Below are 9,696 nucleotides of genomic sequence, written 5' to 3'. Positions count from 1 at the left end.
ACAAAAAATGGCAACCACAAAAAACCCTGAAAACCAGAGAATGCAGCCAGTACTACTATCATTTTCCCCATGTAACTAAAATATCCTAGTTTTTCTTCCTTCAAATACAATACTCCAAAACTTGTAGCTGCAGTTTTGGAACAACATGTGAAACAACATGCGAGTCTCTAGAGCTTCACGTGCATTCAAACTAGCGCGGCTACTGCAGTACAGCATTTAAATACCCGTTTCCTGTTCCTTAATTTGAGTCTCACTAATGCCTCTAGAAGTCCATTTACTTGTTAATGTCTTTATGTATTTTTCCATCGTCACTGTATGACACAGCGTTCATAAGGCTGTTCTTCATGGGTGGTGTTGTTCTGGATCTGGGGTTCCCTCTTGCCCTTGGGGGGGTGCAGCTGAGCTGTGCTCTGTGATGTGCTGCAGTACCTCTTTACTCTCACTAGGGGGCAAGTTGTAGAAGAAGTATTGAGGAGCCATGCAGATGAACCTGTTCATACGAATAATAAACAGAAATGTGAATATTAGACACTTCAATATAAACACAAAGGAATGTGTCTACATATTTGACTACATTTCATTTGTCATTATCTCCAGTCTTCATACATTCCTGAACTCTAAAGGGTGTTGGAAGAATAAAATAACATGAAAAGTAATTTTAGAATCACATGCCATTCGAAAGTACATGCCATTTGAAAGTAAAGACATTAATTCAAGTTCAACCTCTAGCTCTAGCCTCTAAAGGTACAGAGGAATGGAACAAACGAACCAGAATAGAAAATTAGCTACATGACAAACAATGTCAGGGCAAAACTGGATTTGATGGGTTTGACTGTTCTGTGTAAAAACTCTCTAGCAGTAAAAACCTCACTGGCATATTAGCATTCATCAAATGCAAACTAAAGGATCATTACATTAATAATAGTTGTTGCATTAAACACCACGTTTAAAACTCATAAAAAAGACTTACTCGTGCTGAAATCTGGGTGACGGTTCTGATGCAGTTATTCTCTGACAGCGTGTGCTCATGGTATACAACCCACTCCGGAAGGTTCTGTTTGTGTGGCTCAGTCCCATAACACGAGAGAGGGTGGATCTGAGCCACGTGCTTGTGGGTAAGAATGAAGTAATTCCCTGATCCATCAATGTCCCTGGCCACCTGGGATATTGGAACAGGCACTTAGGGTCAAAGCTAAATTTAATGATTCCTGTGAGGTCTTTTAAGTTAGAAACCCATACAGCAAGCATTGGTTTGCATTATAAATATACACTACAAAGAGCATTTGATGGGATATTAACAAATACTGGCTTGTGTGAGAAGAACTGTGCACAAATTTCGTTGTATTACATTGAAGATTTATTATGAGAAAACTTGACCAAAGAAGTTTCTCATCCAGACTGGAAACTGCCGTTCATACTGAGTCTAATGGCCTGAATGCTGAATCTTATGGCCCGAATACTGAGTCTAATGGTCCGAATACTGAGTCTAATGGCCTGAATACTGAGTCTAATGGCCTGAATACTGAGTCTAATGGCTTTACCTGCATGAAGAAGCCTGCCAGTAGGACCTGCTTGGTGTTCAGTTGGTCTTGGAGCCGAACGCAGGTGAGGACACCTGGAGCTCTATCCGCCTCAGGATCTCAGCGAGCTCTGCACGAACAGCATCGGCTGTTTGCAGAGCAGCCAGACTCAGGTAATGATCAGCACACCATTGTGCTAAACTGGAACCTGCAGTAAATCAACAGTTCCACAATAATTGAAATATTCTGTAATTAAATTATTCTGTAAATTATGCTGTCGCTTCCACTGCTCTGGAATATAGCAAAATAGTTAAGTGAATATGTGTGCTTTTTAAATGTATTTAACACTCTGCAATTCATTGATTTGTTGATTTTCTCAGAACATATACACTGCTCAAAAAAATAAAGGGAACTCTTAAACAACACAATATAACTCCAAGTCAACCACACTTCTTTGAAACCAACCTGTTCAGTTAGGAAGCAACACGGATTGTGAATCAATTTCACCTGCTGTTGTGCAAATGGAATAGACAACAGGTAGAAATGAGAGGCAATTAGCAAGACCCCCCCTATAAAGGAGTGGTTCTGCAGGTGGGGACCACAGACCACTTCCCAGTACCTATGCTTTCTGGCTGATGTTTTGGTCACTTTTGAATGTTGGTGGTCCTTTCACACTCGTGGTAGCATGAGACGGACTCTACAACCCACACAAGTGGCTCAGGTAGTGCCGCTCATCCAGGATGGTACATCAATACGAGCTGTGACAAGAAGGTTTGCTGTGTCTGTCAGCGTAGTGTCCAGAGGCTGGAGGCACTACCAGGAGACAGGCCAGTACACCAGGAGAAGTGGAGGAGGCCGTAGGAGGGCAACAACCCAGCAGCAGGACCGCTACCTCCGCCTTTGTGCAAGAAGGAACAGGAGGAGCACTGCCAGAGCCCTGCAAAATGACCTCCAGCACGCCACAAATGTGCATGTGTCTGCACAAACGGTTAGAAACCGACTCCATGAGGATGGTATGAGGGCCCAATGTCCACAGATGGGGATTGTGCTCACAGCCCAACACCGTGCAGGACGCTTGGCATTTGCCAGAGAACACCAGGATTGGCAAATTCGCCACTGGAGCCTTGTGCTCTTCACAGATGAAAGCAGGTTCACACTGAGTATGTGGCAGACGTGACAGAGTCTGGAGACGCCGTGGAAAGCGATCTGCTGCCTGCAACATCCTTCAGCATGACCGGTTTGGCAGTGGGTCAGTAATGGTGTGGGGTGGCATTTCTTTGGAGGGCCGCACAGCCCTCCATGTGCTCACCAGAGGTAGCCTGACTGTCATTAGGTACCAAAATGAGATCCTCAGACCCCTTGTCAGACCATATGCTGGTGCGGTTGGCCCTGGGTTCCTCCTAATGCAGGACAATGCTAGACCTCATGTGGCTGGAGTGTGTCAGCAGTTCCTGCAAGATGAAGGCATTGAAGCTATGGACTGGCCCGCCCGTTCCCCAGACCTGAATCCGATTGAGCACATCTGGGACATCATGTCTCGCTCCATCCACCAATGTAACGTTGCACCACAGACTGTCCAGGAGTTGGCGGATGCTTTAGTCCAGGTCTGGGAGGAGATCCCTCAGGAGACCATCCGCCACCTCATCAGGAGCATGCCCAGGCGTTGTAGGGAGGTCATACAGGCACGTGGAGGCCACACACAATACTGAGCCTCATTTTGACTTGTTTTAAGGACATTACATCAAAGTTGGATCAGCCTGTAGTGTGTTTTTCCACTTTAATTTTGTGTGTGGCTCCAAATCCAGGCCTCCATTGGTTAATACATTTGATTTCCATTGATGATTTTTGTGTGATTTTGTTGTCAGCACATTCAACTTTGTACAGAACAAAGTATTCAATGAGAATATTTCATTCATTCAGATCTAGGATGTGTTATTTGGATGTGTTCCCTTTATTTTAAGAAAATAAGACAATTAATATCAAAAGACATATTTTTTGTTGCAATGGTCAATGTATGTTCATTATGATTTGGTCTGTTTTCTTTGTAGTTTGAAGTTTCAGGTTGCTCTGTCAGGACAAACTGCTCCAGTTTTTGAATGGTTTAAAAATAGAGAATTGTAGTAGCACAACACACTTGCTTGCGGTATGTTTTAGTTATTAGTGCTAGTCAGCTTGGTCAACAAACAGCAACATAAGATGCATCAGTATTGGTTATGGAAGAAACTAAGAAAAATCTAAAATTTCTATTAAGAAACTAAACTTTGTGCAAATTATAGATACAAGAAACACATCATCAAATTTGGCCAGAACTGATATGGTATGATGACACAACATTCAAAGTGACCCTTATGTGAACCGACTTCACATTTATCATCTATAATATGAGCTGTCACACCAAGATAATTCTTGTTGCTAATAGAGGTCCAACCTCCGCGAACGGCGGAAACATTCATACTTGCCGCGTCTTACTTAAGCCTTCGACCACAGAGAGCACTCTACAGTCCACAGCAATCCATCTCGCCAGTGAATTGGTCAATTTTGTTTCTTAATTTGAACCCCGACATGTGGTCGAGTGTTGACCGGTGACACTGTTTGCTCGTACTAGGAATACATTTAGCAGCTAAGTTATCATTACTGACCTGCGCGTTAGCCCAACATGTTTTGCGTTGAGGTGGTAATGAAGGGTGGAAGTGCTCCTGTGATAAGCGAACTCCTTCCTACATAAAGTGTAAATAACACTATTTGTGTTTGTACTTCCATCTGGATGTTTCTTATATTTAAATTTCCCATCCACCAGCGTAGCCTCTTCAGTCATCTCCATCATGCTCATCTTATTGTGCGTCCATATAATAGTATGTCTGGAACTCGTGCACTGAGAAACATTCCATGGTGCAAAAGTGTCTCATGCATTAAATGTGTTAAAATGCATACATTTTTTTAGTTTGTTAGTTTTCCTGTAATTAATTAATCGAAATTAACGCGTTAAAGTCCCACCACTACAATTGATATAATAAATGTTTGGGGTGCTTAGAACGTTCAATAAACACACTGAAAGAGTCAAATATAAAATAGGTCTTAGTAAATGGAAGTGAATATGTTTAGTAACAATACACATTTAGTTCACATTCTGGGTTTGATATGTTAATGAGTCTGGTGTGTTTTAATTCTCACGTGAGCTGTGCTGGCTGTGTTTGTAGGCGTTGTACACATTGATAAGGAGGAGGGGCCAGGAAGCAAGATGGAGCTGCAAGAGGATAGGACACTTCATAAACCATGGATTCAGTCAATTCAGTCAGTTTAATTTATCATGTCTGCAACACTGACATGAGCTACATAGAGTGAGAAGTATCTGGATGAAACAGTTTATACAGCAGGGTGAAAAATGTGTCTTTTTATCATGAACCAACATGTTCAATAAGGTGTCAAAATGCCGGTCCTAATGAAGGTAACCTCAATGTTCATATCTGGCAGCCCTACTACCGCTCCACAGAATAGAATGTATGTTATAGCAAAATGTGATTTAAGTTTTCCGTATTTGGCAGATGCTTTTTTCAGAGCAACTGACATGAATTACATATATCAGTACAAACATACGCTGTATATCTCTAGGAATAAAACCCCTGACATTGCTAGGTGTTGTCCTAGCTTGCCCTACCTGTACTACCAGTTGAGGTGTGAGTCTAGTTTAAAAAGATGCTGACAACCAAACACAAAAACTAAACAGTACCAGGATCTTTTCTCCTAACTAAACAGATGAATTAGTTTCACTATAATGAAAGATGTAGTCACTGATATGCAGATGTATAGAAAAACAAAACAATAATAAGGTGGTTTGTCAAAATGGTTCATGTATAGATGGATAGACAGTGGGGTGAAAATACTTGGCTTACACATTATTCTTGCCTGTTAGAATGAATGACATTACCTGTTAACATGGCAGCAATGGTTAGCACCTCACTCGCACAGTCAAACTCGCAGGAGGCCAGCAGACTCTTAGCCATCTGCGGTTCCAGAGGCAACTCAGACATAATCACTGCAATCTCAGACAGGTTCCCATCATTATCCAGAGCCGTTAGATAGTCCAGCTCTTCTAAAGCCTGCATGAGGCGGGAGACACAAACAATAACTCGCCATCAGTTAGACATAAAAAATACATAACACTAGCCAACTGACTAGATACCAAGACTATCTTACTTACTGGTGTCATGTTTCTCAGCAGCATTTAGAAGTCGGTGCAGCTCGGTTGACTTAGTCAGGTGTTTGGACTCTTCGATAACCTTCGGCTTGAAGGTTGTGTCCCACTTCTCAAGCAACCTGGAGGACGTTTCCTCACCAAACAGCAGCACAAAATCTTGATTCAGCTGTTGATCAAATACACATACAAATGTATCAGTGGTCAATGCACTGTAAACAGCCAAACCAAATGAAAGCCTGGATTTTAAAAACCAATGCACAACTCACTAGTCCTTTGACATCTAAAAAACGTGGGAATGTTTTTAGGACATCTGTCGTTCTCTGTGAGTCATGCACTAGGTTCTGGTGATGTTCAAAGGACATCTTCATCTTCAATACTTTTGGTTCATCATGACAATGAACAAGAAATGATAGAGCTTCCTGGCAGGCATCTCCATCAAGGTGCTCAGGCACTGATGCTACTGATCTTCTGTGATTTGTTCCTTGTGCTTGTGACACTGTGGTTGCCTTAACTGATTGTTGAGATTTATTCCTGGACATGGTCTTCAGCCGCCATGCTAAATATCCTGTGCTCTTTTCGCAATCATAGAAATGCTCCTGTTAATAAAAAAAATGACATAGTTCCATCATTCATTGATCTTTTATCACAGATTAAAATCTGATAAACTTTACTGAGCTACTTTACTTGCTATGTTAACTAGCTTAGCCTGCCTGGTGTCTCAATGAGCTATTGTTACATTACAAGTCAATTTCCCTATTCACTTCTATTCAAACTGAGCACAATGCTTTCCCCTAATGACACTTAAGAGTTCTGTCTCTATGTAAAACTGGTATAATTTCTGAAAATAAGTACTTTAAACTTACATAGCCCTTTGGAGAAAAAGGATCCTTCAGTGAAGGAAAAAGTGTAATGATCCCCAGGGCATACTTCTCCTTCTGTTTACGGGACGGAATCCTCCTTTAAAGAAAAAGCAATTTAAAAAAATAAATAAACATGTCCTCTTGTACTCTGACACATACGTGACAATACTGGTCATTATTTTATGAACAGTAATTTACAGTTAAAATACAGTACACCAAATATGCACTTTTGGGTCATGGAGTGAAAGAAAAATAATCTAAACTGCAAAGTTAATTTTTTTCAGAAAAATATATACAACTTTGACATAGCAAGCTGTGGCTTTGTATAGCAAGAATGGGATTCTTATAATCAAACGTACATTTGCAAACTAATGCTGGTAGCATGATTATACTGACTACAATGCAAATTCTAACAAAACCTACCTTCATCAGACTCACTGTCACGTACTGTCAGGCATAAGTCAGGATTGGCCTCCATCAGTTCAAGAAGGATGTCTTCCTCCACTGCCGTGTCACTTTCATCAAAAATGTACAGTTCAGATGCACTGGGAATCCCAAACTTGTTTTTGACTATAGGATGAGCAACAAGACACAGGATGACAAGCCTGTACCAGGTTCAAAACTAAACATTAGTATACAGTCAAATCCATGCACCTTGAACACTAAAAGCTCCAGTCGCAAAATGGCACATCCTATGCATTTTTAAATATAAAGCCAAAGTTCCAATGGAAAAAAAGAGAATTCAGATTAGGGAAAGGTCTTAAGAGAGAAGTTGTTCAGTTTATGGTAAAACCGACTGCAGTACCTGCATAATGTTCTGTATTTACTGCATATGGTTAATTGGAACCATACATAATTCATAACCAGAGTAAACATTTATTGACATCTGTTGCAAGATGATTACTTACAAAATTCACCTGCTGTTTTGCATTTTGTGAGTTTTAGTCAAATAAAATATTTTCAATCATGTATTTCAATTTTGAAATTAATATATTAAAGAAAAATTTCATCTCGTTAACCCAATACCATGGCTCGCCACACCCCTAGCAAGTAGCTCCCTGGCTTCTGGTTACTAATGTTGGCAGTGCCATTATTAATGTGATAATGTGACTTAGGGAATTAAATGCCAGTGACAATGATAATACAATAGCATAACAAACTACATTTTAATTCATCATAGTTTGGGAAATATATATATATTTATTCACCTACTTCAGTCCACACTGTGTATGTAGTCAGTTATTGAAGCACTGGTCTTTGCTCCAGTGTCAAAAATACTGTTCAGTTATATACTATGTGAACAAACATACAAATAAACACAATATACAATGTCACGGTTATCAAATATTATTGAGGATATGTCTATGTATTTGTCACGTAGGGCAACGCCCCCTCTCGTAGCTGTCACTCTGGGTTCCCTCATGTCCGTGTTCCCTGCCTGTTTGTCTCGCCCTGCTCGTTAGTTTTATGAATCCCTTGTTAGTTACCACGCCCCTGTGTCATTGTCATCACCTGTCCCTAGTTTAGTCCTGTGTATATTAGTCCCTGTGTCTCCCAGGTCTAGTTGTCGGTCTTTTTGTTTTTCTCTGTGTTTTGCCTGTTCGCCCCAGTGCTGCTGTTCCGTGAGTCTTCCTTGTTGTGTTCGCTATGTCTGTCCGTATTTCGTGTCCTGACTGCCTACCCGTTATGACCCATGCCCGTCACTTCGACTCTGTCTATGGAATTTCCCTTAATAAATCTCGCTCTCCTCAGCGTTTGTGTCCGCCTCCCTGTTCTGCCCCGTGCAGAACGTTACAGTATTGTACGATAAGTACAATATAAGAGTGTTGTACACTCTGATAAGTACAATATAACAGAGAAAACCTAACTTTTACAGGTGCAAGGGGTAATGAACTAAATCTCAACTTCAGCCAAATGGCCAGAAAAGCACAGAAAAAAGGTTATTCCAATGCTATTGGTAGATCTAGCCATGAACGCTAGATAAATCTGACCAATAACCAGCAAACAATTTTGGGCGTAAAGTTGTAAACTGCATCCATGCAAAAGACAAACTACACTAGCATGACAATAATGGTGGCAAATGTTGTGATTGTCATCTTAATCCCTTCATAGTTTGTTTACATTACAGTATTGAATCAACAGCTTATCATAATTTATATATTTTGAATAGTCATAAAGTATTAATCAAATCTCTATTATTAATCACTATATGTTTTGCTTACATTATATTAAGGATCAAGTTGCTAGAATGACGGTGTAAGCGCTTGTGTGCCACTTCCAATACTCCATGCGTTTGCAGTAGGCTAAAATGGGATGTGTAAGAGAAGGCTCACTGTGGCCTTATGTGGTGAGGCCAGGTAGTAAGACCTCGCTTCCAGAATAGAGACAGCTGTAGGTTGAACTATGGAATGTGCAGCTCCTATGTTTAGAGGAAAGCATATATAATGGTGAAGAGAGCAGACAGCTTCAGAGCTGCACATGGGGTGACATGATTAGGTAATGTGAGCTCTCCAGAGATCTCTGTATTAAATTAATTAATAGGCATATGTGTATTTTTTAATAAAAGGCTAAAGACAAGACTGGTAATGTTTTCTTTTGCAATCAACGAACACGCTGCGCTAAGGTAAGAAAAGGTTAAAGCACAACACAAATTAAACACATCAACAAATGACTTGAAACTCGCACCCGTCTTTGCTTATATTCCCACAACTAAAGCATGAAGCTTGCTAATATTTCACCTTAAAATGGTGTGGCAGTCACATGACTTATGTAGGTAGATAGATATGGATCGGAGGTAAATAAACTAGATTTTTTTTTCTCGCTGTGTGAAATCGGAAGTGTGGCGTGTGAGCGTGTGAAGACGGTCAAATGCGTGTGTCACACGCTCAATGCGTGAGACTTGAGAGCCCTGTTTAATGTTTTTTTATTTCCTTCTTTCGCGGCGAAACGCAAATATCCGCCGAATATATGAGCCTAAGTGACCGAGCTGCAGCTGGAACGAGTACGTGCTGTATTCACTCGTTCACAGAAGAGATAAGACTGTTAAATCATTACCGTAGGTGATATTAACCAGAGATTTATCCATCTCTCTCTCTCCTGTCCGCTCCTCTGCGCCCACCAT

The 9,696-nt window shown here is 40.7% G+C and overlaps 1 pseudogene; it reads right to left on the bottom strand.

Moving 5' to 3' along the window:
• Window positions 1-342: 342 nt before the first annotated feature.
• On the bottom strand, window positions 343-9,696 carry LOC143519779 (putative pre-mRNA-splicing factor ATP-dependent RNA helicase DHX32; annotated as a pseudogene).

Source organism: Brachyhypopomus gauderio, chromosome 7 (genome assembly GCF_052324685.1).
Source record: "Brachyhypopomus gauderio isolate BG-103 chromosome 7, BGAUD_0.2, whole genome shotgun sequence".
NCBI classification, from domain to species: Eukaryota; Metazoa; Chordata; class Actinopteri; order Gymnotiformes; family Hypopomidae; genus Brachyhypopomus; species Brachyhypopomus gauderio.
This window is presented reverse-complemented; position numbering and strand designations above follow the sequence as displayed.